This window comes from Cetorhinus maximus, chromosome 3, assembly GCF_964194155.1.
Source record: "Cetorhinus maximus chromosome 3, sCetMax3.hap1.1, whole genome shotgun sequence".
NCBI classification, from domain to species: domain Eukaryota; kingdom Metazoa; phylum Chordata; class Chondrichthyes; order Lamniformes; family Cetorhinidae; genus Cetorhinus; species Cetorhinus maximus.
The window spans coordinates 211,551,691-211,579,339 of NC_135881.1; the positions used below are offsets into that span (position 1 = coordinate 211,551,691).

At 43.3% G+C, this 27,649-nt stretch overlaps 1 protein-coding gene across 1 annotated transcript in view; it reads right to left on the reverse strand.

Annotated features, from left to right (window-relative positions):
- Positions 1–26,104, reverse strand: part of LOC144679218 (uncharacterized) — a 113,163-nt gene extending 87,059 nt beyond the window's left edge. The window contains exon 1 of the mRNA XM_078539660.1: positions 25,929–26,104. The gene's annotated coding sequence lies outside the window, so the exon portion shown is untranslated. The remainder of the gene's footprint in view (positions 1–25,928) is intronic.
- Positions 26,105–27,649: the final 1,545 nt, after the last annotated feature.

The following is a 27,649-nucleotide window of genomic DNA, read 5'->3' on the forward strand; positions in this document are numbered from 1 at the left end:
CGGTGTTGGTGTTGTGTGTGGTGTTACGGTGTTGGTGTAATGATGTTGGTGTTACGGTGTTGGTGTCGTGTTGGTGTTACGGTGTTGGTGGTACGGTGTTGCTGTTACGGTGTTGGTGTAATGATGTTGGTGTAACGGTGTTGTGTAGTTACGGTGTTGGTGTTACGGTGTTGGTGTTACGGTGTTGGTGTAATGATGTTGGTGTTACGGTGTTGGTGTTACGGTGTTGGTGTTACGGTGTTGGTGTAATGATGTTGGTGTTACGGTGTTGGTGTTACGGTGTTGGTGTTACGGTGTTGGTGTTACGGTGTTGGTGTTACGGTGGTTGTGTTACGGTGTTGGTGTACTGTGTGTGTTACGTGCTGGTGTAGTTGGTGTTACGGTGTTGGTGTAATGATGTTGATGTTACGGTGTTGGTGTTACGGTGTTGGTGTAATGATGTTGGTGTTACGGTGTTGGTGTTACGGTGCTGGTGTTACGGTGTTGGTGTTACGGTGTTGGTGTAATGATGTTGGTGTTACGGTGTTGGTGTTACGTTGTTGGTGTTACGGTGTTGGTGTAATGATGTTGGTGTAATTATGTTGGTGTACGGTGTTGGTGTAATGATGTTGGTGTTACGGTGTTGGTGTAAAGATGTTGATGTTACGGTGTTGGTGTTACGGTGTTGGTGTAATGATGTTGGTGTTACGGTGTTGGTGTTACGGTGCTGGTGTTACGGTGTTGGTGTTACGGTGTTGGTGTAATGATGTTGGTGTACGGTGTTGGTGTTACGGTGTTGGTGTTACGGTGTTGGTGTTACGGTGTTGGTGTTACGGTGTTGGTGTAATGATGTTGGTGTTACGGTGTTGGTGTTACGGTGTTGGTGTTACGGTGTTGGTGTAATGATGGTGGTGTTACGGTGTTGGTGTTACGGTGTTGGTGTTACGGTGTTGGTGTAATGATGTTGGTGTTACGGTGTTGGTGTTACGGTGTTGGTGTTACGGTGTTGGTGTAATGATGTTGGTGTTACGGTGTTGGTGTTACGGTGCTTGTGTTACGGTGTTGGTGTTACCGTGTTGGTGTAATGATGTTGGTGTTACGGTGTTGGTGTTACGGTGTTGGTGTTACGGTGTTGGTGTAATGATGTTGGTGTACGGTGTTGGTGTAATGATGTTGGTGTTACGGTGTTGGTGTAATGATGTTGGTGTTACGGTGCTGGTGTTACGGTGCTGGTGTTACGGTGTTGGTGTTACGGTGTTGGTGTAATGATGTTGGTGTTACGGTGTTGGTGTTACGGTGTTGGTGTTACGGTGTTGGTGTAATGATGTTGGTGTACGGTGTTGGTGTAATGATGTTGGTGTTACGGTGTTGGTGTAATGATGTTGGTGTTACGGTGCTGGTGTTACGGTGCTGGTGTTACGGTGTTGGTTTTACGGTGTTGGTGTTACGGTGCTGGTGTTACGGTGTTGGTGTAATGATGTTGGTGTACGGTGTTGCTGTAATGATGTTGGTGTTACGGTGTTGGTGTTACGGTGTTGGTGTTACGGTGTTGGTGTTACGGTGTTGGTGTAAAGATGTTGATGTTACGGTGTTGGTGTTACGGTGTTGGTGTAATGATGTTGGTGTTACGGTGTTGGTGTTACGGTGCTGGTGTTACGGTGTTGGTGTTACGGTGTTGGTGTTACGGTGTTGGTGTTAGGGTGTTGGTGTAATGATGTTGGTGTACGGTGTTGGTGTTACGGTGTTGGTGTTACGGTGTTGGTGTAACGATGTTGGTGTTACGGTGTTGGTGTTACGGTGTTGGTGTTACGGTGTTGGTGTAATGATGTTGGTGTTACGGTGTTGGTGTTACGGTGCTGGTGTTACGGTGTTGGTGTTACGGTGTTGGTGTTACGGTGTTGGTGTAATGATGTTGGTGTACGGTGTTGGTGTTACGGTGCTGGTGTTACGGTGTTGGTGTTAGGGTGTTGGTGTAATGATGTTGGTGTACGGTGTTGGTGTTACGGTGTTGGTGTTACGGTGTTGGTGTAATGATGTTGGTGTTACGGTGTTGGTGTAATGATGTTGGTGTTACGGTGTTGGTGTTACGGTGTTGGTGTTACGGTGTTAGTGTAATGATGTTGGTGTTACGGTGTTGGTGTTACGGTGCTGGTGTTACGGTGTTGGTGTTACGGTGTTAGTGTAATGATGTTGGTGTTACGGTGTTGGTGTTACGGTGTTGGTGTTACGGTGTTAGTGTAATGATGTTGATGTTACGGTGTTGGTGTTACGGTGTTGGTGTAATGATGTTGGTGTTACGGTGTTGGTGTTACGGTGCTGGTGTTACGGTGTTGGTGTTACGGTGTTGGTGTAATGATGTTGGTGTTACGGTGTTGGTGTTACGTTGTTGGTGTTACGGTGTTGGTGTAATGATGTTGGTGTAATTATGTTGGTGTACGGTGTTGGTGTAATGATGTTGGTGTTACGGTGTTGGTGTAAAGATGTTGATGTTACGGTGTTGGTGTTACGGTGTTGGTGTAATGATGTTGGTGTTACGGTGTTGGTGTTACGGTGCTGGTGTTACGGTGTTGGTGTTACGGTGTTGGTGTAATGATGTTGGTGTACGATGTTGGTGTTACGGTGTTGGTGTTACGGTGTTGGTGTTACGGTGTTGGTGTTACGGTGTTGGTGTAATGATGTTGGTGTTACGGTGTTGGTGTTACGGTGTTGGTGTAATGATGTTGGTGTTACGGTGTTGGTGTTACGGTGCTGGTGTTACGGTGTTGGTGTTACGGTGTTGGTGTAATGATGTTGGTGTACGATGTTGGTGTTACGGTGTTGGTGTTACGGTGTTGGTGTTACGGTGTTGGTGTTACGGTGTTGGTGTAATGATGTTGGTGTTACGGTGTTGGTGTTACGGTGTTGGTGTTACGGTGTTGGTGTAATGATGTTGGTGTTACGGTGTTGGTGTTACGGTGTTGGTGTTACGGTGTTGGTGTAATGATGTTGGCGTTACGGTGTTGGTGTTACGGTGCTTGTGTTACGGTGTTGGTGTTACCGTGTTGGTGTAATGATGTTGGTGTTACGGTGTTGGTGTTACGGTGTTGGTGTTACGGTGTTGGTGTAATGATGTTGGTGTACGGTGTTGGTGTAATGATGTTGGTGTTACGGTGTTGGTGTAATGATGTTGGTGTTACGGTGCTGGTGTTACGGTGCTGGTGTTACGGTGTTGGTGTTACGGTGTTGGTGTAATGATGTTGGTGTTACGGTGTTGGTGTTACGGTGTTGGTGTTACGGTGTTGGTGTAATGATGTTGGTGTACGGTGTTGGTGTAATGATGTTGGTGTTACGGTGTTGGTGTAATGATGTTGGTGTTACGGTGCTGGTGTTACGGTGCTGGTGTTACGGTGTTGGTTTTACGGTGTTGGTGTTATGGTGCTGGCGTTACGGTGTTGGTGTAATGATGTTGGTGTACGGTGTTGGTGTAATGATGTTGGTGTTACGGTGTTGGTGTTACGGTGTTGGTGTTACGGTGTTGGTGTAATGATGTTGGTGTACGGTGTTGGTTTAATTATGTTGGTGTACGGTGTTGGTGTTACGATGTTGGTGTTACGGTGTTGGTGTTACGGTGTTGGTGTAAAGATGTTGATGTTACGGTGTTGGTGTTATGGTGTTGGTGTAATGATGTTGGTGTTACGGTCTTGGTGTTACGGTGCTGGTGTTACGGTGTTGGTGTTACGGTGTTGGTGTTACGGTGTTGGTGTAATGATGTTGGTGTACGGTTTTGGTGTTACGGTGCTGGTGTTACGGTGTTGGTGTTACGGTGTTGGTGTAATGATGTTGGTGTACGGTGTTGGTGTTACGGTGTTGGTGTTACGGTGTTGGTGTTACGGTGTTGGTGTAATGATGTTGGTGTTACGGTGTTGGTGTAATGATGTTGGCGTTACGGTGTTTATGTAATGATGTTGGTGTTACAGTGTTGGTGTAATGATGTTGGCGTTACGGTGTTGATGTAATGATGTTGGTGTTACGGTGTTGGTGTTACGGTGTTGGTGTTACGGTGTTGGTGTACGGTGTTGGTGTAATGATGTTGGTGTTACGGTGTTGGTGTAATGATGTTGGTGTTACGGTGTTGGTGTTACGGTGTTGGTGTAATGATGTTGGTGTACGGTGTTGGTGTTACGGTGTTGGTGTTACGGTGTTGGTGTTACGGTGTTGGTGTAATGATGTTGGTGTTACGGTGTTGGTGTTACGGTGTTGGTGTTACGGTGTTGGTGTAATGATGTTGGTGTTACGGTGTTGGTGTTACGGTGTTGGTGTTACGGTGTTGGTGTAATGATGTTGGCGTTACGGTGTTGGTGTTACGGTGCTTGTGTTACGGTGTTGGTGTTACCGTGTTGGTGTAATGATGTTGGTGTTACGGTGTTGGTGTTACGGTGTTGGTGTTACGGTGTTGGTGTAATGATGTTGGTGTACGGTGTTGGTGTAATGATGTTGGTGTTACGGTGTTGGTGTAATGATGTTGGTGTTACGGTGCTGGTGTTACGGTGCTGGTGTTACGGTGTTGGTGTTACGGTGTTGGTGTAATGATGTTGGTGTTACGGTGTTGGTGTTACGGTGTTGGTGTTACGGTGTTGGTGTAATGATGTTGGTGTACGGTGTTGGTGTAATGATGTTGGTGTTACGGTGTTGGTGTAATGATGTTGGTGTTACGGTGCTGGTGTTACGGTGCTGGTGTTACGGTGTTGGTTTTACGGTGTTGGTGTTATGGTGCTGGCGTTACGGTGTTGGTGTAATGATGTTGGTGTACGGTGTTGGTGTAATGATGTTGGTGTTACGGTGTTGGTGTTACGGTGTTGGTGTTACGGTGTTGGTGTAATGATGTTGGTGTACGGTGTTGGTTTAATTATGTTGGTGTACGGTGTTGGTGTTACGATGTTGGTGTTACGGTGTTGGTGTTACGGTGTTGGTGTAAAGATGTTGATGTTACGGTGTTGGTGTTATGGTGTTGGTGTAATGATGTTGGTGTTACGGTCTTGGTGTTACGGTGCTGGTGTTACGGTGTTGGTGTTACGGTGTTGGTGTTACGGTGTTGGTGTAATGATGTTGGTGTACGGTTTTGGTGTTACGGTGCTGGTGTTACGGTGTTGGTGTTACGGTGTTGGTGTAATGATGTTGGTGTACGGTGTTGGTGTTACGGTGTTGGTGTTACGGTGTTGGTGTTACGGTGTTGGTGTAATGATGTTGGTGTTACGGTGTTGGTGTAATGATGTTGGCGTTACGGTGTTTATGTAATGATGTTGGTGTTACAGTGTTGGTGTAATGATGTTGGCGTTACGGTGTTGATGTAATGATGTTGGTGTTACGGTGTTGGTGTTACGGTGTTGGTGTTACGGTGTTGGTGTACGGTGTTGGTGTAATGATGTTGGTGTTACGGTGTTGGTGTAATGATGTTGGTGTTACGGTGTTGGTGTTACGGTGTTGGTGTAATGATGTTGGTGTACGGTGTTGGTGTTACGGTGTTGGTGTTACGGTGTTGGTGTTACGGTGTTGGTGTTACGGTGTTGGTGTAATGATGTTGGTGTTACGGTGTTGGTGTTACGGTGCTTGTGTTACGGTGTTGGTGTTACGGTGTTGGTGTAATGATGTTGGTGTTACGGTGTTGGTGTTACGGTGTTGGTGTTACGGTGTTGGTGTAATGATGTTGGTGTACGGTGTTGGTGTAATGATGTTGGTGTTACGGTGTTGGTGTAATGATGTTGGTGTTACGGTGCTGGTGTTACGGTGCTGGTGTTACGGTGTTGGTGTTACGGTGTTGGTGTAATGATGTTGGTGTTACGGTGTTGGTGTTACGGTGTTGGTGTTACGGTGTTGGTGTAATGATGTTGGTGTACGGTGTTGGTGTAATGATGTTGGTGTTACGGTGTTGGTGTAATGATGTTGGTGTTACGGTGCTGGTGTTACGGTGCTGGTGTTACGGTGTTGGTTTTACGGTGTTGGTGTTACGGTGCTGGTGTTACGGTGTTGGTGTAATGATGTTGGTGTACGCTGTTGGTGTAATGATGTTGGTGTTACGGTGTTGGTGTTACGGTGTTGGTGTTACGGTGTTGGTGTAATGATGTTGGTGTACGGTGTTGGTTTAATTATGTTGGTGTACGGTGTTGGTGTTACGGTGTTGGTGTTACGGTGTTGGTGTTACGGTGTTGGTGTAAAGATGTTGATGTTACGGTGTTGGTGTTATGGTGTTGGTGTAATGATGTTGGTGTTACGGTCTTGGTGTTACGGTGCTGGTGTTACGGTGTTGGTGTTACGGTGTTGGTGTTACGGTGTTGGTGTAATGATGTTGGTGTACGGTTTTGGTGTTACGGTGCTGGTGTTACGGTGTTGGTGTTACGGTGTTGGTGTAATGATGTTGGTGTACGGTGTTGGTGTTACGGTGTTGGTGTTACGGTGTTGGTGTTACGGTGTTGGTGTAATGATGTTGGTGTTACGGTGTTGGTGTAATGATGTTGGCGTTACGGTGTTTATGTAATGATGTTGGTGTTACGGTGTTGGTGTAATGATGTTGGCGTTACGGTGTTGATGTAATGATGTTGGTGTTACGGTGTTGGTGTTACGGTGTTGGTGTTACGGTGTTGGTGTACGGTGTTGGTGTAATGATGTTGGTGTTACGGTGTTGGTGTAATGATGTTGGTGTTACGGTGTTGGTGTTACGGTGTTGGTGTAATGATGTTGGTGTACGGTGTTGGTGTTACGGTGTTGGTGTTACGGTGTTGGTGTTACGGTGTTGGTGTAATGATGTTGGTGTTACGGTGTTGGTGTAATGATGTTGGCGTTACGGTGTTGATGTAACGATGTTGGTGTTACGGTGTTGGTGTAATGATGTTGGCGTTACGGTGTTGATGTAATGATGTTGGTGTTACGGTGTTGGTGTTACGGTGTTGGTGTTACGGTGTTGGTGTACGGTGTTGGTGTAATGATGTTGGTGTTACGGTGTTGGTGTAATGATGTTGGTGTTACGGTGTTGGTGTTACGGTGTTGGTGTAATGGTGTTGGTGTTACGGTGTTGGTGTTACGGTGTTGGTGTTACGGTGTTGGTGTAATGATGTTGGTGTTACGGTGTTGGTGTTACGGTGTTGGTGTTACGGTGTTGGTGTTATAGAGTCATAGAAGTCTACAGCACAGAAAAAGGCCCTTTGGCTCATCGAGTCTGCGCCAGTCAAACAAGTACCTAACTATTGAGCCCTGTTGAAGAGTCATACGGACTCAAAACGTTAACTGTGTTCCTCTCCTCAGATGCTGCCAGACCTGCTGAGTTTTTCCAGGTATTTTTATTTTGTTTTGGATTTCCAGCATCTACAGTTTTTTTTTTTTACTTAACTATTCTTATCCCATTTTCCATCATTAGGCCCATAGCCTTGTATGCCATGGCATTGCAAGTGCACATTCAAATACTTCTTAAATGTTATGAGGGTTTCTGCCTCTACCACCCTTTCAGGCAGTGAATTCCAGATTCCCACCACTCTCTGGATGAAAAAATTCTTCCTCACATCCCCTCTAAACCTCCTGCCCCTTACCTTAAATCTATGCCCCCTGATTATTGATCCCTCCACCAAGGGGAAAGGTTCCTTCCTGTCTACCCTATCTATGCCCCTCACAATTTTATACACCTCAATCACGTCCCCCCTCAATCTCCTCTGCTCCAGGGAAAATAACCCTAGTCCACCCAGTCTCTCCTCATAACTAAAACTCTCCAGCCCAGGCAACATCCTGGTAAATCTCCTCTGCACTCTCTCTAGTGCAATCACATCCTTCCTATAATGCAGATTCCAGAACTGCAAACAATACTCTAGCTGTGGCCTAACCAGTGTTTTATACAGTTTCAGCGTAACTTCCCTGCTCTTATATTCTATACCTCGGCTAATAAAGGCAAGTATCTCATATGCCTTTTTAATCACCTTATCTACCTGTCCCGCTACCTTAATGGACCGGTGGACATGCACACCAAGGTCCCTCCGCAAATCGGTACTTTCCAGGGCCCTACCATTCATTGTGTATCCCCGTGCCTTGTTTGTCCTGCCCAAGTGCATCACCTCACACTTACCCGGATTAAATTCCATTTGCCAGACCAGCCCGTCTATATCCTCCTGTAATCTTAGACTATCCTCCTCATTGTTTACCACCCCACCAATTTTCGTGTCATCCGCAAACTTACTTATCAACCCTCCAACATTCAAGTCTAAATTGTTTATATATACCACAAACATCAAGGGACCCAGCACCGATCCCTGTGGAACCCCACTGGACACAGGCATCCAATCACAAAAACACCCCTCAACCATCACCCTCTGCTTCCTGCCACTCAGCCAATTCTGGATCCAATTTGCCAAATTGCCTTGGATTCCATGGGCTCTTACCTTCGTTATCAGTCTCCCATGTGGGACCTTATCAAAAGCCTTGCTGAAGTCCAAGTAGATTACGTCAAATGCATTGCCCTCATCTACACACCTGGTCACCTCTTCGAAAATTTCAATCAAATTGGTCAGGTATGACCTCCCCTTAACAAAACCATGCTGACTGTCCTTGATTAATCCCTGCCTCTCCAAGTGTAGATTAGTTCTGTCCCTCAGAATTGCTTCCAATAGTTTCCCCACCTCTGAGGTTAGACTGACTGGCCTGTAGTTCCCTGTTTATCCCTTCCTCCCTTCTTGAATGACTGAATATTGTTGTTGGTGTTACAGTACTGGTGTTACGGTGTTGGTGTTATGGTGTTAGTGTTACAGTTTTGTTGTTCTGGTGCCAGTGTTATGGTATTAGTGTTATGTTGTTGGCATTCTGGCATTGGTGTTATGGTGTTGGTGTTATGGTGTTGGTGTTATGGTGCTGATGTTATAGAGTCATAGAAGTCTACAGCATAAAAAAAGGGCCTTTGGCCCATCGAGTCTGCGCCGATCAAACAAATGCCCATCTATTCTAATCCCATTTTCTAGCACTAGGCCCGTAGCCTTGTATGCCATTGTTGTTGATGTTATTGTATTGGTGTTATGGTGTTGATGTAATGGTGTTGGTGTTACAGTTTTGTTGTTCTGGTGCTGGTGTTATGGGGGTGTTGATGTTCTGGTGTTGGTGTTATGGTGCTGGTGTTATGTTGTTGGTGTAATGGTGTTGGTGTTATGGTACTGGTGTCATGTTGTTGGTGTTATGTTGTTGGTGTTACGTTGTTGATGTTATGGTGCTGGTGTTATGTTGTTGGTGTAATGGTGTTGGTGTTATGTTGTTGATGTTCTGGTGCTGGTGTTATGTTGTTGGCGTAATGGTGTTGGTGTTATGTTGTTGATGTTCTGGTGCTGGTGTTATGGTGTTGGTGTTATGTTGTTGGTGTAATGGTGTTGGTGCTATGTTGTTGGTGTAATGGTGTTGGTGTTATGGTACTGGTGTTATGTTGTTGGTGTAATGGTGTTGGTGTTATGGTGCTGGTGTTATGTTGTTGGTGTAATGGTGTTGGTGTTATGGTACTGGTGTTATGTTGTTGGTGTAATGGTGTTGGTGTTATGGTACTGGTGTTATGTTGTTGGTGTAATGGTGTTGGTGTTATGGTACTGGTGTTATGTTGTTGGTGTAATGGTGTTGGTGTTATGGTACTGGTGTTATGGTACTGGTGTTATGTTGTTGGTGTAATGGTGTTGGCGTTATGGTACTGGTGTTATGGTACTGGTGTTATGGTACTGGTGTTATGTTGTTGGTGTAATGGTGTTGGTGTAATGGTGTTGGTGTTATGTTGTTGGTGTAATGGTGTTGGTGTTATGTTGTTGATGTTATGGTGCTGGTGTTATGTTGTTGGTGTAATGGTGTTGGTGTTATGTTGTTGATGTTATGGTGTTGGTGTTATGTTGTTGGTGTAATGGTGTTGGTGTTATGGTACTGGTGTTATGTTGTTGGCGTAATGGTGTTGGTGTTATGTTGTTGATGTTCTGGTGCTGGTGTTATGGTGTTGGTGTTATGTTGTTGGTGTAATGGTGTTGGTGTTATGTTGTTGATGTTCTGGTGCTGGTGTTATGGTGTTGGTGTTCTGTTGTTGGTGTTATGGTGTTGGTGTTATGTTGTTGGTGTAATGGTGTTGGTGTTATGTTGTTGGTGTAATGGTGTTGATGTTATGGTACTGGTGTTATGTTGTTGGTGTAATGGTGTTGGTGTTATGTTGTTGATGTTCTGGTGCTGGTGTTATGGTGTTGGTGTTATGTTGTTGGTGTTATGGTGTTGGTGTTATGTTGTTGGTGTAATGGTGTTGGTGTTATGGTGCTGGTGTTATGTTGTTGGTGTAATGGTGTTGGTGTTATGGTGCTGGTGTTATGTTGTTGGTGTAATGGTGTTGGTGTTATGGTACTGGTGTTATGTTGTTGGTGTAATGGTGTTGGTGTAAAGGTGTTGGTGTTATGGTACTGGTGTTATGTTGTTGGTGTAATGGTGTTGGTGTTATGGTACTGGTGTTATGTTGTTGGTGTAAAGGTGTTGGTGTTATGGTACTGGTGTTATGTTGTTGGTGTAATGGTGTTGGTGTTATGGTACTGGTGTTATGTTGTTGGTGTAATGGTGTTGGTGTTATGTTGTTGGTGTAATGGTGTTGGTGTTATGATACTGGTGTTATGGTACTGGTGTTGTGGTACTGGTGTTATGTTGTTGGTGTAATGGTGTTGGTGTTATGGTACTGGTGTTATGTTGTTGGTGTAAAGGTGTTGGTGTTATGGTACTGGTGTTATGTTGTTGGTGTAATGGTGTTGGTGTTATGGTGTTGGTGTTATGTTGTTGGTGTAATGGTGTTGGTGTTATGTTGTTGGTGTAATGGTGTTGGTGTTATGATACTGGTGTTATGGTACTGGTGTTGTGGTACTGGTGTTATGTTGTTGGTGTAATGGTGTTGGTGTTATGATACTGGTGTTATGGTACTGGTGTTGTGGTACTGGTGTTATGTTGTTGGTGTAATGGTGTTGGTGTTATGTTGTTGGTGTAATGGTGTTGGTGTAATGGTGTTGGTGTTATGGTACTGGTGTTATGTTGTTGGTGTAATGGTGTTGGTGTTATGGTACTGGTGTTATGTCGTTGGTGTAATGGTGTTGGTGTTATGTTGTTGGTGTAATGGTGTTGGTGTTATGGTACTGGTGTTGTGGTACTGGTGTTATGTTGTTGGTGTAATGGTGTTGGTGTAATGGTGTTGGTGTTATGGTACTGGTGTTATGGTACTGGTGTTATGGTACTGGTGTTATGTTGTTGGTGTAATGGCGTTGGTGTAATGGTGTTGGTGTTATGGTACTGGTGTTATGTTGTTGGTGTAATGGTGTTGGTGTAATGGTGCTGTTGTTATGTTGTTGGTGTAATGGTGTTGGTGTAATGGTGTTGGTGTTATGTTGTTAGTGTAATGGTGTTGGTGTAATGGTGTTGGTGTTATGTTGTTGGTGTAATGGTGTTGGTGTTATGGTACTGGTGTTATGGTACTGGTGTTATGTTGTTGGTGTTATGGTACTGGTGTTATGGTACTGGTGTTATGTTGTTGGTGTTATGGTACTGGTGTTATGGTACTGTGTTATGTTGTTGGTGTAATGGTGTTGGTGTAATGGTGTTGGTGTTATGTTGTTAGTGTTATGGTACTGGTGTTATGGTACTGGTGTTATGTTGTTGGTGTAATGGTGTTGGTGTAATGGTGTTGGTGTTATGTTGTTGGTGTAATGGTGTTGGTGTTTTGTTGTAGATGTTATGGTGTTTGTGTTATGGTGTTGGTGTTCCGGTTTTGTTGTTCTGGTGCTGGTGTTATGGTATTGATGTTATGGTCCTATGTTATGGTGTTGGTATAATGATATATAACATCTATAACATCTATAACATAACACCAACACCATTACACCAACAACATAACACCAGGTGTTGGTGTTGATGCGGGGGCTGAAATAACTCTATGTTAAAACTGATATTAAGATGTGCATTAACAACTTTAAAAATAGACAAATTATTATCATTAATAACTTTAAGTGTAGTTGTACTTCCTAAGCATGATGGGAAATATAGCCAAAATATAGGCATGATGGGTATGGTATTGTGGGAACTCAACTTAATGACCTTCACAGCTTGGGTAAACAATGCACTAAGGAGATAACAAAAACAGACAGGGAGTCATTAAATCACAGACATGAACACATCCCTGCTGAGCCAGAAATGCCACAACTGTTGAGATAACAGGGGATGTCTGCAGAAGGCTTTTGATTAAATGATGTATGCATAAGACATTGTGTTTTGCTATAACCCCGATCTATAAATATGCTACACAGGCTTTGTGTTATTGGGAGAGATCCTCGGAAAGGCAGTGAGGACTGACCTCCCCCCCTAGCATATGCTTGAAAATAAAGACCTTGGTTTCTGGGACTCTCACACTTGAGTGGTCTCATCTTTATACCACAACAGTGTTATGGTATTGGTGTTCTGTTGTTGTTGTTATGGTGCTGGTGTAATGGTGTCAGTGTTATATTGTTAATGTTATTGTGTTAGTATAATGGTGTTATGGTATTGAGTAATGGTGTTGGTATAATGGTGTTATGGTATTGAGTAATGGTGTTGGTATAATGGTGTTATGGTATTGAGTAATGGTGTTGGTATAATGGTGTTATGGTATTAGTAATGGTGTTGGTATAATGGTGTTATGGTATTGAGTAATGGTGTTGGTATAATGGTGTTATGACCTTATGCTGCTGCAGTGCGGGAGATTCCAAGGAAATTCTGTCATTGGGAAAAAGCTACAATCCATTATTAAAGAGGTAGTGACAGGACATTATGAAAATACAATCAGGCAGACTCAACATAGCTTTATGAAAGGGAAATTATGTTTGACAAATTTATTAGAGTTCTTTGAAGGCATAACAAACAGGGTGGATAAAGGGGAACCAGTAGATGTAGGGTATTTGGATTTCCAAAAGGCATTTCATACGGTGCCACATCAAAGATTATTACGCAATATAAGAGCATATGGTGTTGGCAGTGATATATTAGCATGGATAGGGGGCTGGCTAACTAACAGGAAACTAATTTGTGAGGAAGATACAAAAAGTCTGCAAAGGGATAGAGATAGGTTAAGTGAGTGGGGAAAAAAAAGGCAGATGGAGTATCATGTGGGAAAATGTAAGGTGGTCCACTTTGACAGGAAGAATATAAAAGCAGAATATTATTTAAATGGAGAGAGATTGCAGAATGCTCTAGTACAGAGTAACTTGGGTGTCCTTGTACATGAATCACGAAAAGTCAGCATGTGGGTGGGTACAGCAAGTTATTAAGAAGGCAAACAGAATGTTGCCTTATATTGCAAGGGGGATGGAGTATAAAAGAAGTGAAGTCCTGCTACAGCTGAATAGGGCATTGGTGAGACCAGACCAAGAGTATTGTGTGCAGTCTTCATTACCTTACTTAAGGAAGAACATACTTGCATTGGAAGCAGTTCAGAGTAGGTTCACTTGGCTGATTCCTGCGATGAAAGAGTTGTCTCATGAGGAAAGGTTGAACAGGTTTGGCTTGTACTCATTGGAGTTTAGGTGAGTGAGGGGTGATCTTATTGAAACATATAAAAATCTGAGAAGGCTTGACAGGGTTGATGCTCAGAGGATGTTTCCTCACGTGGGCGTATCAAGAACGAGGGGCACAGTTTCAAAATAAGGGGTCTCCCACTTAAGACAGAGATGAGCAAGAATCTCTTCTGTCAGATGGCCATTAAACTTTAGAATTTTCTTCCCCAGGGAGCAGTGGAAGCTGGGTCACTGAATATATTTAAGACTGAGTTAGACAGATTTTTGATTGACTAGCTAGTTAAAGGTGATGGAGAGCAGGCAGAAATGTGGAGTTACGGCCACATCAACTCAGCCATGATGTTACTGAATGATGGAGCAGGCCCAAGGGTCTAAATGACCTACTCCTGCTCCTATACCTTATGTTCTTATGAAATTCCCAGTGCTAATATATTTGCTATTTTCAAAGATGCTGGCATGCTGTGCACATATCCAATCTGTTAGCTCAGTTTTTACAGAAGTGGGATGGATAGAGAACAATGAATGCTTTTAATAAACAGCTACACTTTACTTATCCCAACGCGAAGTTGCTTAATTCAAATCAGCTGCGTTGAAACTACAAAAACATCTCATCTGCAGTTCTTTAAAACGGCTTAATTTTAACAACTGGGTAAATCAATGTTTCTTTCAAATAAAAACTAATTTAATTAACAAGTGATTTGTTGACAACCTATCTTTTCCTATAATAGTACCTACCCAGCTATGAAGAACATTGCCCAGGTATGTCCTGTACACAAAAAGCAGGACAAATCCAACCCGGCCAATTAGCGCCCCATCAGTCTACTCTCCAGCATCAGTAAAGTAATGGAAGGCGTCATCAACAGTGCTATCAAGCGGCACTTGCTTAGCAATAACCTGCTCACTGATGCCCAGTTTGGGTTCCGTCAGGGCCACTCAGCTCCTGACCTCATTACAGCCTTGGTTCAAACATGGACAAAAGAGCTGAGCTCCCGAGGTGAGGTGAGAGTGACTGCCCTTGACATCAAGGCAGCATTTGACCGAATGTGGCATCAAGGAGCCCTAGCAAAACTGGAGTCAATGGGGATCGGGGGAAAACTCTCCACTGGTTGGAGTCATTCCTAGCACAAAGGAAGATGGTTGTGGTTGTTGGAGGTCAGTCATCTCAGCTCCAGGACATCACTGCAGGAGTTCTTCAGGGTACTGTCCTCAGCCCAACTATCTTCAGCTGCTTCATCAATGACCTTCCTTCCATCATAAGGTCAGAAGTGGGGATGTTCACTGATGATTGCACAATGTTCAGCACCATTCGTGACTCCTCAGACACTGAAGCAGTCCATGTCCAAATGCAGCAAGACCTGGACAATATCCAGGCTTGGGCTGACCAGTGGCAAGTAACATTCGCACCGCACAAGTGTCAGGCAATGATCATCTCCAACAAGAGAGAATCCAACCATTGCCCCTTGATGTTCAATGGCATTACCATCACTGAACCCCCCCCACTATCAACACCCTTGGGATTACCATTGACCAGAAACATAAATACTGTGGCTACAAGGGCAGGTCAGAGACTAGGAATCGTGCGACAAGTAATTCGCCTCCTGACTCCCTAAAGCCTGTCCACCATCTACAAGGCACAAGTCAGGAGTGTGATGGACTACTCCCAATTGCCTGGATGAGTGCAGCTCCTACAACACTGAAGAAGCTGGACACCATCTAGGACAAAGCAGCCCCACTTGATTGGCACCATATCCACAAACATTCACTCACTCCACCATCGATGCACAGTATCAAAAGTGTGTACCATCTACTAGACGCACTGCAGGAATTCACCAAGGTTCCATAGACAGCACCTTCCAAACCCATAACCACTACTACCAAGGAGGACAAGGGCAGCAGATAGATGGGAACACCACCACCTGGAAGTACCCCTCCAAATCACTCACCATCCTGACTTGGAAATCTATTACCGTTCCTTCACTGTCGCTGGGTCAAAATCCTGGAACTCCCTCCCTAACAGCACTGTGGGTGTACCTACACCACATGGACTTCAGCGGTTCAAGAAGGCAGCTCACAACCACCTTCTTAAGGGCAACTAGGGATGGGAAATAAATGCTGGCCCAGCCAGTGAAGCCCACATCCCGTGAATGAATTAAAAAAAATAGCCATTGCAGTGGTGTATAATTTTTAGATTTGCATTCTCCTCCTTTCGCAACATTGGTTAACTCTCAACCATTTTCTTTATCCCTTCAATGTTTTTGATATTTAAAGCCGTTTAGAGACAAGCAATGGGCAAATGTGTAACCTACATTCATGGAAATTAAATCAGGAAGAACGGAGTGAGATTGTTTTAACTTCTGTCACTACTCTAGTGAAAAATCAGAATCTACCAATTCATTGATAAAGGGAAATAAGATGTGTATTTATAGAACCAGTTATCACATCAAAATGTCTGAAAGCATTTCACACAATTAATCATTTTTGGAAGTCCAGTGGATGCTTTTCTGTGTGCTAATCTGATTAACTGCACAAGTTGAACATTGACTTTATAATGAATTCTTTGCCCCTGTACCTCTGCAGGAATAGGGAATGATTGCTGCAGGGAGCCAGAGGGAACTGACAGCAACAAAACAAGGCTGGCTTCCTCTGCAACACATAAACACCTTTTTTTCAGAAATCTGAATGATAGTGATCAGTTAGGCTGCTTTTGAGTCTTAAGATGTAAAATCCCCACGGCATACTAGGGGTTCTGAGTGTCCCCTCTTGCTAGGGGCGAAAATGACCTGAAATAAGGGATGGTAACAGAGTGGTAACTTTATTGAACTAGTAACCCAGAAGCCTGGATGAATGCTCCGATGACATGAGTTCACATTGTAGCATGGCAGCTGGAGGAATTTAAATTCAAATGAATTAATAAATGTGAAATAAGAAGCTAATTTCACAATTGATGATCATGAAACTACTGGATTGTCACTAAAAATCCCTCTCGTTCACTACTGTCCTTTCGGGAAGGAAGCCTGTCTTCCAACCACACTTGGTCTGTTCTACATGTGGCTCCAGATCTACAGCAATGTATTGACTCTTAACTGCCCTCCGAAATAGCCTAGCTAGCCACTGAGTTGTATCAAACCACTGTAGAAAAGTCAAAGAAGAATAAAACCAGACAGGCCACCTAGCAGCGACCTAGTAGCTGAAGCAGGAAAGGCACATGCTGCCCGGTTGATCTTGAAGAGTTCTCCTCACTAACATTGGAAAAGCTGTCTAACAGGCTAGTCAAGTAGCAGCCTTATATAATCACACTCACTGAATCATACCTTACAGCCAATGTCCCAGGCTCCTCCATCACTATCCCTGGGTATGTCCTGGCATGAAGTTGATAACTGGTTAGTTCTAATCAATAAATATGCAAGCATATACTTATTAAAACCAGTTTTCTGGCACTTTGAATGGGAATTTATGGTATTTATGGAGTCTGAAAATCAAATGTTTACATTAATGATTAATTTCCATATTTATCAATAATGAAAATATCTTTTCTCAACCAATTTTGATGACAATTTTTGATTCTAAGCTCAACTCCCTGATTATGCTCGCTACAGAGCAAATACAAAATGTGAACATTCATAAGTTAAAGAATCACTGATAAAAATTAGGATAATCGGTGGTACCTGACACAAGTAAATGAATCAATGCAATCAACCTTAGACCGTTTTTACAGAGAACCTCACCAACCTTTCAGTTTCAGAAAATGAAGACATCCCACCATTAGGAAAAAAGGAAATACAATACAAACTGAAGTTCTTTAGAACAAATTGCACCTCCGATGATGAATCCGCAGCACACACATTTATTTTCATTCAGCATGGTTTTTTTTTCAGAAGTTAGTTATGAATTAGGTGTTGTTATGAAGGATAATAATCTAGTAGATAATGGAATGATTTACTTGTGTGCATCTAAAGTTAATGTGAAGGGTTGGTAGGTCAGGCTATTTTACATCTTAAACCCAGTTCTTGTGAAACTGCTTCAATGTTGAGCCTAAATGCTCCCTCATGAAATACTCTCCCACAAAATACTAAATTGTGGCCATTTGTTTCCCTGATTTTAATCCATTGGGAAAGAGTAAACTAAACTAATTAAGTCTCAAAACTTTTATGAGCAACACAGAAACGGAAAAAAATATTCTCAGTGAAGATCAATCTTTAATAGGCATAAAATGTTTTTGGGAGCAGTGATAATCTTCACTGCAACAATGTGACAAGCAGTGCTCTGCCCTTTAAATCTCTTTTCCTCCACATTCTAAGACATGGCTGTCGTTGCTCAGACGTGTAAATTATGGATAGTGAATCATTTTACACTCTGCCCAATTTTCTTCTCTACTGATCGCAGTTCTCTATCTCCTATTTTGCAGTACTGCTCAGGACCAATTTCTGCCCCAGTATTTATTTAATCCATCTTGGAAACAACGAAAACTATGAACTTTGCTTAGAATCAAAACCCAAAATTTACTAGCCCTACATTCAGCATTCGACCACCTGGGTCCTCCAACCTCAGTAAAGGCACCTGAAAGGAAGATCAGGAAACCCAGTCCATCACCAACTTCTCTGACAATTTTTGTGAGGGTTTTGTATATTTGTTATAAACTTACAGAAAACAATGTTTGAAGTTCGAAAGAAATTTACAGGATGAAATCATTAAGGGTAGCTATTTACAGGAGCATTTGTAAAGAAACTCAGGATTGGTAATAAAATTATTTTGAGTACCATCATGTTTTATACATTTTCAAATGTGTTGTCTTCTCAGTTTAGGCGTGTGGAATATTTAACTAGCCAAACATAATTAAGCCACTGTTTATAGGAAAGATAGTGAGGGGACAAACGAACAAGGAACAGGAGCCATTCAGCCCCTAGAGCCTGCTCCGCCATTTAATAAGATCATGGCTGATCTGATTATAACCTGAAATCTGTATCCCACCCACCCCTGATAACCTATCACCCCTTTGCTTACAAAGAATCTATCCAACGATATTCAAAGACCCTGCTTCCACCACCAAAGATTCACGACCCTCTGAGAGAAAAAAAATTGCCTCATCTCTGTTTTAAATGGGTGACCCCTTATTTTTAAACAGTGATATTGTGATTTCAACATGTAAACTCCATTTTTTGATTTTACAAAAGTCACCTATGTGTCATACCATAATAATAAATAATAGATTTACTAAAAATATACTAAAGGTTCTTAAATATATTGAAAAGTGTGCAACAGGAAATTGTCATTATTGCAAAAGTATCAGAAGATTGAAATGTAATCATAAAATTATTTATATATTTTATAACATTGCTGGAATATTAAATGAATCTGAAGATTACAGTTAGTATTCAATGGTACATATTAGTATATTACCAGCCTTTCATCCAACCTAATAGAAGGTTAGCTTGTAGAACCAACCAACCATAAGCATTTACTTTGCAAAACATAATTTTTGCCTTACATTTGTAAAGTATATGCAGTATTTTTAACCTTTGGAAACAAACTTAACCTCAGAATGTACTTTTAAACGTAATAGGCATCTGATGGGGATTTGTTGCTAACTTATGAATGCCAAAATAGAAATAAGGAGAAATCAATTGTAATATTTTTGAATAAACTAAATAAAGTCCATCTTTATCCATTTGCATGCGGAAACACCATTTTGAATAGGATGCTTTGAGGTGATCTAATAAACAATTCATAAGTACTAAATCAGTAAGTTCAGTAATATATTTTCAACAGGGTGCTTATTACGCTAAAATTCACACTATCCCAAGTAGATATTGGAAAAGCTAGTAAGGCCTTTTGGCTCAGTCAGTAGTACCACTGCCTCTGAGCTAGGAACTCTAGGTTCCTCTCCAGTCCCTCTCCAGGACTTTCGGGCACAGCAGGAGCATTAGTGATGTGATTCAACAAGTTCATAATTAGCCTGCTAATCCTTCCAAAAGTAGCCCACTATTCCCCAAAGGGGGGCAAACATGAAGATAACAAACAATTGGAAAAGCTGGAAGGAATGAGGTGGTTTTGAAGATCTGGCCTGAAATATATTTGCAGTAAGTGTTCATGGTAAGCTAATTAATTAGTGAAGAATGTCAGTGCAATCTGGTAGATCTCAGGAAGGAATGTCCTTTTGTAATCCTTGAAACCTTGGAATTTTGTTTTGCAAGTCCTGCAATACAGCAGAATGGGTAATTCTTTGAGCCTGTATTATAATTTGGAAGAATGCCATTTTTTCATGTTTTAAGTTCATGGATCTTAACGTAGTTCAGAAGTTCCTACCACCTTGCTTTGCTGGAATGTTTCAGCTTCCTTCAAACCCCACCAGCACTTACAAAGGTTGATTGCTGACTCTCTGCTCCAAGAGTGCAATACTTTGCCTACTGAACTAAACTCATATTAACCAGTTAATTGCCAGTGGTGCACAACATAAGCCAAAGTAATTCAGTTAAGGCAGTGCAATAAACCATTGATTAACCAATAGCCAAAATTTCCTGATACTGTGAAAGTGTCAGAAAAATGAAACTGATTTACCCCATTTAACATGTTTTGATTTCTATGTTCGATAGCATAACAACAGAATTCAACTGTAGACAACTGTAACAAGGGTTAATTTCTCATGTATCACTCACAGCACAATTAGGTTTGAAAAACTGTACTGAGCCAATATTTGGAAAGTTACAGGTTTCCCATATGCTATTCTCCAGAAACCCTGGTCCAGCCAGTGATGGTTAACTATACATTTGAACTGCTATATACAAAGGGCAGAGCTTCTGCGGACAACACAGTCTAAAGGACATTTTGACAGGAGCACTGTGTGAAGTTTGCCTCTGCTTTACTAGAAACTCTGAATGCTGAGGTGTAGCTGTTCTGATGTCCAGCCACAAATATGGAGATTTGATTTAAGGATCAGCATCACATGTGGTGCTGCTCCAGAGTCTGGTGAAGAAGGATGCCCAGCAGTTTCTCTCCATTGTTGTAATTGATGGATTGATTTGAACCTACTAACTCGCTAAGAGTTAAATTTAACAGCCACAGCCCTTAGCTAAGATTGTAGTGGCAGTGGCAAAATCCTGAGAATTGAAGTGGGCGGCAAACACACTGCATCCTCTGGGTTTAGATCTTACAATTTATTGAACAGAATGGCTAAAAATTTCTTAGATATGCAAATTGGCAACTATTTTGTACTGTTCTGTTGAACTTTGTTGTGCTGTGTAATGTTGCAGTTGTCAATTGAGTTTCATGTACAGATGACATTGAAGTAGACTTCAGAACATTTTTGGCATTCCCAACACCTGGTTATGTGGAGTTCAGTTAGATGTTTCTTCATTACTTAATGCAAACACAACCATTAGATGTGGGTCACTGAGTTTAGTTTATAAATTCTTTTAGATTATTTAATTTATGGCAGCTTTTTATTGCTGCTCAGTACCTTCTAATGCTTCTAATCAGGTTAGAGCTGTACTTTTTTGGCAGATGAAAGCATGACTTAGTAATACCATTTGCAGTTGCAGTGACACTTCTCATGTGTCACAAGGGCCATTGCCCATTTCTTGCTCACCTGATTCAAATTAACTTGAAAGTTATGGTTCTAGGGGGGGGGCACTCACCCATAGCCTACAGGTTCCACCCAGTGAGAGGTTAATTGCCTTTACAGGGAAGTTTAATTCCATTACTGCAAAATGTATTAAGTGCTCCTTGTTTAATGTGAAGCTGTTTAACCAGCAAGGTTTACAGTAGAGATTTTAAACAGTTTTAAGAAATGTTCATTAACATTATGAAATTTAATTAACGATGAATTAAAGGGCTATTGTGACCTTGCTGGAGGTTTTAGAAAGGTTAAATAGCAGGTTCTGCCCATTCCAAAACACAGCATCATGTTCAAAAACTCAGCAGGTCTGACAGCATCTGTGGAGAGAAAGACAGGGTTAACATTTCGAGTCCCTATGACTCTTCATCAGTTCTGAAGACAAGTCATACGGACTTGAAACGTTAACTCTGTCTTTCTCTCCACAGATGCTGTCAGACCTGCTGCGCAGGATTTTCCCGTCAGTGAGCGGGGGCGGGGCCCGCTCGCCGATGTCATCCCGCCCCATGTAACTTTTTAGGTGGGCGGGGCCATAGCAAAATCAGCTGCACACCTGCCGACCTGTCAATGGCCAATTGAGGCCATTGGCAGATCAATTAAAGTAATTAATGGATTTGCCCGTCCAACCTTAAGGTTTGCCGGGCAGGCCAGGCACCCCAGCAGGCATTAGAAAAAGCATCAAACCTCATCCACCAGCAGGATGAGGTTTCATGTAGGTTTTAAAAATTTTAATTAAGTTTTTGTAAAAATTATGGACGTGTCCCAACTCATGTGACAGTGGCACATGAGGGGACATGTTAGGGAAATTTTATTTTACAATTTTTAGCTTTTTTACATTTAGAGCCGATCTCCCTGAGGCTGCACTTAGCCTCAGGGAGGAGTGCGCTCTTTCGTGCGCTTGCGCAAAACAGCGCACTCTCGATTTTGGGAATTGGGAATCCCCCTGCCCGCACAGGGAACGCATAGCGCTTCCGTGCAGATGTCACACTGGGCGGGCCTTAATTAAAATGCCCACGTAAAATGGCGCCATGCCCCCAATTGGGGGCACCAATCGGAAGCACGCCCGCCATTCAACTTCACCCCCGACAGGGGGAAAATCCTGCCCACTGAGTTTATCCAGCAATTTTTGTTTTTGTTTCAGATTTCCAGCATCCACAGTATTTTGCTTTTATCGTGACACCTTGTTGCCTGCTCTATATTGGAGAATGACGAGCTTTTACAATATTTTCAAATTTCTAAATTTTAGTTCTTACTCCAAATGATCATAAAAATAATTTGAAGTGCTGGTCATCATAATATGTTAAGATGCAGATTGTATTAAAAGAGTCTCTTCTTCGTCTGTATAGAAACTGAGTAACAAAGCACAATCCAGAGGCCAAACCTGCTTCTAATTCTTGTGTTCTGATAAAATACCATGCAAAACATGCCTCAAAACAATATCAAGCAACTAATATTACTGACAACTGTACGGGCCGCTACAGTATTATGTAGTCAAAACATGATAGAATTGTCACAGAGGACTAGTATAGCTTTTTAAGAGAATTTAGCCAAGGATTTTTAAAAATATATTTCCACGCATTTTTTTTTCCTCTAACATTGCAAGATTGGAGGAGGAAGAAACTGGGGATCAGGCCATGGAGCTAGCCAACATATCAATGAAAGTAGGGCTGGTTGCTTTTGAGTGATTTTAAAGGAATGCCCTCACAAAGTTTACTTGTTAATGAAAAATAATGGCATAATTTGAATTGCAAAAATGCCGCATCAGCACTGAAGCATAACAATTTAGATCATATTCAATACAATCATTGTGTTCACCTTCCCTCTGCAAAGCAGCAATGAATATTTGTTAAATCATAACCTTTTTTCATCATCATCAATGTTTATAAGGCTATAACCAGTTGGAACATGCCTAGAGAATGTTTAGTTAACTTGTGCCTAGCCTTTACAATGATTTGTGGATAATGAAATGTCTCACTCTGACAAGCCACATGCTTACCAGAGAAGGTAGAGGTAGAAACACAGCAGGGTAACTTCTTCCATCTGAAATGTATTTTTTTAGTCTAGCCATATTTGTAGCACCAAAATCAAAAAGCACCTTTTGGGATGCATATTGTCGCATTAGTATTCTTTCTACATATAGATCTACACACAGCAGCTTAAAAACAGTAACAAGTGAGCTGTGATTCAACATGGTTTCAAACAGTTGTTGCAATACATTTACAGCCAAGCCCTTCCCTAAAAGCAGCCTGGAATTCTCAATTAGTGCCAGACTACATCCCCGGGCTTGTCTGTGTTGAAGCCTTGTGGTTTTAACATTTTTTTCTCTTCACCATTCTTACAGACTTGTTTTGCTCATTAAGAGAAGGAAATAGACCCCAGATAAATGTTTATAGAATTAGGAAGAAAACCGTTTAAACCACAAGATCAGTAAGATATGTGGTTTCATGCAGAGGTGGGAATTATGGAATTTAATCAAGTAATAATTTCTATTGTCCTACTGACTGGACACAAATAACAGGATGATTTATGGAGATGCATTCGTTCCCCACCCTGCAGTAAAGCGCATGCGTCAGGGGAAACAAAGGAAAGAAATGACTCTATACATTAAATCCACTGCAGTCTCCAGGAGTGTCCCAGGGCTGGAAAAATCCACTCTATCCAGCATTGCGATTTAACATACAAAACCTTTAAGCAGGAAAAAAACAGTGCATCTTAAATTTCAACATTTGGACAATAATTCACATCTGCAGAATTTACGACAATTTCATTACAATTTGCATTTTCCCCAAAATCCGATGTTCTGGTACCTTCCCCGTGGGTATCAAGTCAGAACATCGGAACAATGTTTGCAGATGTGCTCGACCTGAAAGATGCGACTGGTTCACAATAAATTCCTTCATAACAGTCAAAAAAACCCACAGGTTTCACCGAAAGAGTAAAAGTCATTTCCTGAGTGTTCAGTCTTTAGCTGTCAGCTCTGCCCTGCCAAACCTGACAAACACTAAACTACATTCCGTACCTGAAATAATGGAGCTGGGATGTAAAATATAAATTGGTTCCGATGTTGGGGTTAACTACTGTTAAACATCAACCTGGACGATTTTTATACGAACAAATCTATGATTACGAAATGATCCGTTCATCAGAACTATCGTCTTTTTGTCGCTAGATCGATTTGTCTAATAAAACAGATACAGGGTCATGGTAGCTTGTCCCTCACATTGGCCACAGCTTTACTGAGTTAAATAGATAAGACTTGTTGACCCTTCCAGATCACATCCCCTCAGTAAAGCTTTCCATAAAAAAAAGATCGGTTTGTTGTCGTCTATATAAAAAAAAGATTCCGTCATCTGAAGTGGTACATACTGCAGTAACACATCGTTACACACAAACCTGTCAAACACACCCACTCCCCTCCCTACACACTGACTGCACCCACTCCCCTCCCTACACACCGGCTGCACCCACTCCCCTCCCTACACACCGACTGCACCCACTCCCCTCCCTACACACCGGCCGCACCCACTCCCCTCCCTACACACTGGCTGCACCCACTCCCCTCCCTACACACTGGCTGCACCCACTCCCCTCCCTACACACCGGCCGCACCCACTCCCCTCCCTACACACTGGCTGCACCCACTCCCCTCCCTACACACCAGCTGCACCCACTCCCCTCCCTACACACCGGCCGCACCCACTCCCCTCCCTACACACTGACTGCACCCACTCCCCTCCCTACACACCGGCTGCACCCACTCCCCTCCCTACACACCGACTGCACCCACTCCCCTCCCTACACACTGGCTGCACCCACTCCCCTCCCTACACACTGGCTGCACCCACTCCCCTCCCTACACACCGGCTGCACCCACTCCCCTCCCTACACACCGGCTGCACCCACTCCCCTCCCTACACACCGGCTGCACCCACTCCCCTCCCTACACACCGGCTGCACCCACTCCCCTCCCTACACACCGGCTGCACCCACTCCCCTCCCTACACACCGGCTGCACCCACTCCCCTCCCTACACACCGGCTGCACCCACTCCCCTCCCTACACACCGGCTGCACCCACTCCCCTCCCTACACACCGACTGCACCCACTCCCCTCCCTACACACCGGCTGCACCCACTCCCCTCCCTACACACCGGCTGCACCCACTCCCCTCCCTACACACTGGCTGCACCCACTCCCCTCCCTACACACTGGCCGCACCCACTCCCCTCCCTACACACTGGCTGCACCCACTCCCCTCCCTACACACCGACTGCACCCACTCCCCTCCCTACACACCGGCTGCACCCACTCCCCTCCCTACACACCGACTGCACCCACTCCCCTCCCTACACACTGGCTGCACCCACTCCCCTCCCTACACACCGACTGCACCCACTCCCCTCCCTACACACCGGCTGCACCCACTCCCCTCCCTACACACTGGCTGCACCCACTCCCCACCCTACACACTGGCTGCACCCACTCCCCACCCTACACACTGGCTGCACCCACTCCCCTCCCTACACACCGGCTGCACCCACTCCCCTCCCTACACACCGGCTGCACCCACTCCCCTCCCTACACACCGGCTGCACCCACTCCCCTCCCTACACACCGGCTGCACCCACTCCCCTCCCTACACACTGGCTGCACTTGTTCTCTACAATAATTCAAGCGGCCGCTTTGTTTTAAAAATGCTGCTTCCTCTCGTCGCCCCAGCAGATTAAAATCTTGAACATTTGAGAGACAGATGCTCGGAATAGTGTAATTCTATCTGGAGAAGTACCAGGTCCGTCTCTTACCGTTATCCCGATCGCCTTTCTCTGCCAGATGCTTTGCACTGCACTGCCTGGATGTGCCTGTGGAACCGGGGGAGTGGGCAATTTACGCGACGCTCCGCTACTGCTGCATTTCGCCTGAGCGTGTGGGCAGCAGCCGAGTAAACCTTAGCCCATTTGTAAAATAATATGGTTACCCTGAGATGGCGCCGTGCGCACAATTGGACACAGGGACCGGCATCACGTGTTATTTAAACGCTTTAAAATTATAGCTTAAAATATTCCGCTTTGAAACATTTTAATACATGGTTTAATGAAAGATTTGGCCCGCGTCGCTAAACGCAGTCTTTCTTATTTTACCAATATACACCCCTTGGATGAAATTTTAGTTTAATCCCTGAAATTTTAATGTTACTTAAATAAATCCGATGTAATTAATTTTCTTGGTGAACATGGCCCGTTTACTGCAATAAATGTGTTTGTCATTTTCAAGGACTTTTTTTTAAAATTGTACAGTTAACCCATGAATTGTGGATTTATTTGTGTTTCAGCGTCTGGAGGGAAAATTGATCTTTTCCCAATTAACTAACCAAAGTATTCGCAGGAGAGGAGCGATTTCTGCTGTTACATTATCAACAATTCCTGTTAAATTTTGAACATGGGTTAAACCGAAGGCTGGAGAATAAACCACTCCTGTTAAACCAAGTTGTTTAGCGCCCTCTGCAATGTTCACTGCAAAGCGCCGCTCGGCTACTGAAGAAAATATTGTACCTGAGGAGGGAAGAGTTCAATTCTCACTTCTTACATTAAAAGGAATAACATCTTCCGTCATTAAACGTTGGATAAAAACTAAACTTACCAATGTCCAGCCGCTCTTGAATATTCACTAGTGAAATTGCTCTATCGATCTGACAGTCAGGTCAGTCTTTGCTGCAATTTTAGGAAAAAATGAGTTTTTCTTTCAGTTCCAGAGCCGTGTTTCTGAGTTCATCGCTTGCTGCCGCTTGTGTGCCACTGATCAAACATCAGTTCAATATTTCCATTTCCGCGACTGGTCAGGGATCCAGTCATGTTCCAATTGGAGAGAATTGGACTGAGGCTGCTACCAAGCACCCAGTGCATGTGAACTGAATATAGATCAGCTCATGTGTCCGTGAGAACTGCGTGCACTAGAATCTCATGTGTCTCTACAGTAAAATACACATATATGCACATAAATGCTACCCGGGACAGTTGACAATAACAAAACGGCTATAAATAAACGCTTATAAAACCAGAGTCAAGGGAAAAGTTCTCAAAAACTGAATCCAATACGATACATTTGTGTTTTTTTAAACTAAGCGCTCAGAAGTTAAAGTAGTCCTAGGGTAGTGACGAACTTGAGTGTTTTGGGGGAAAAGGGACATGCTGTTGAAGCTTTTTGTCTTGCACTCATCAGGACAGGTTGCAAGATCACCAACATTAAAGGTAATAACAATTTACACTGCATGAGAAGACAGTGCTGATTGGTTGGCAAGTGGAGCCTGATTGGTGGAAGCGTTGCCATGGAGAATGCAGCAGTGAATGGCTGCCCCCCAAGCTTTTGTTTAGTTGAGAAAGGCAGAATGAGTGGACCAGCTCCGTCTGTCTGTGAAGGACAGGGCCCCATGTGTGACTGTATGTGGCTTCCAGCACATGTAATTGAGACATGTTGCGAGCTCGACTGATAATCTAAAATTCTTAGCACAATCAGGATTGTTTAGCAA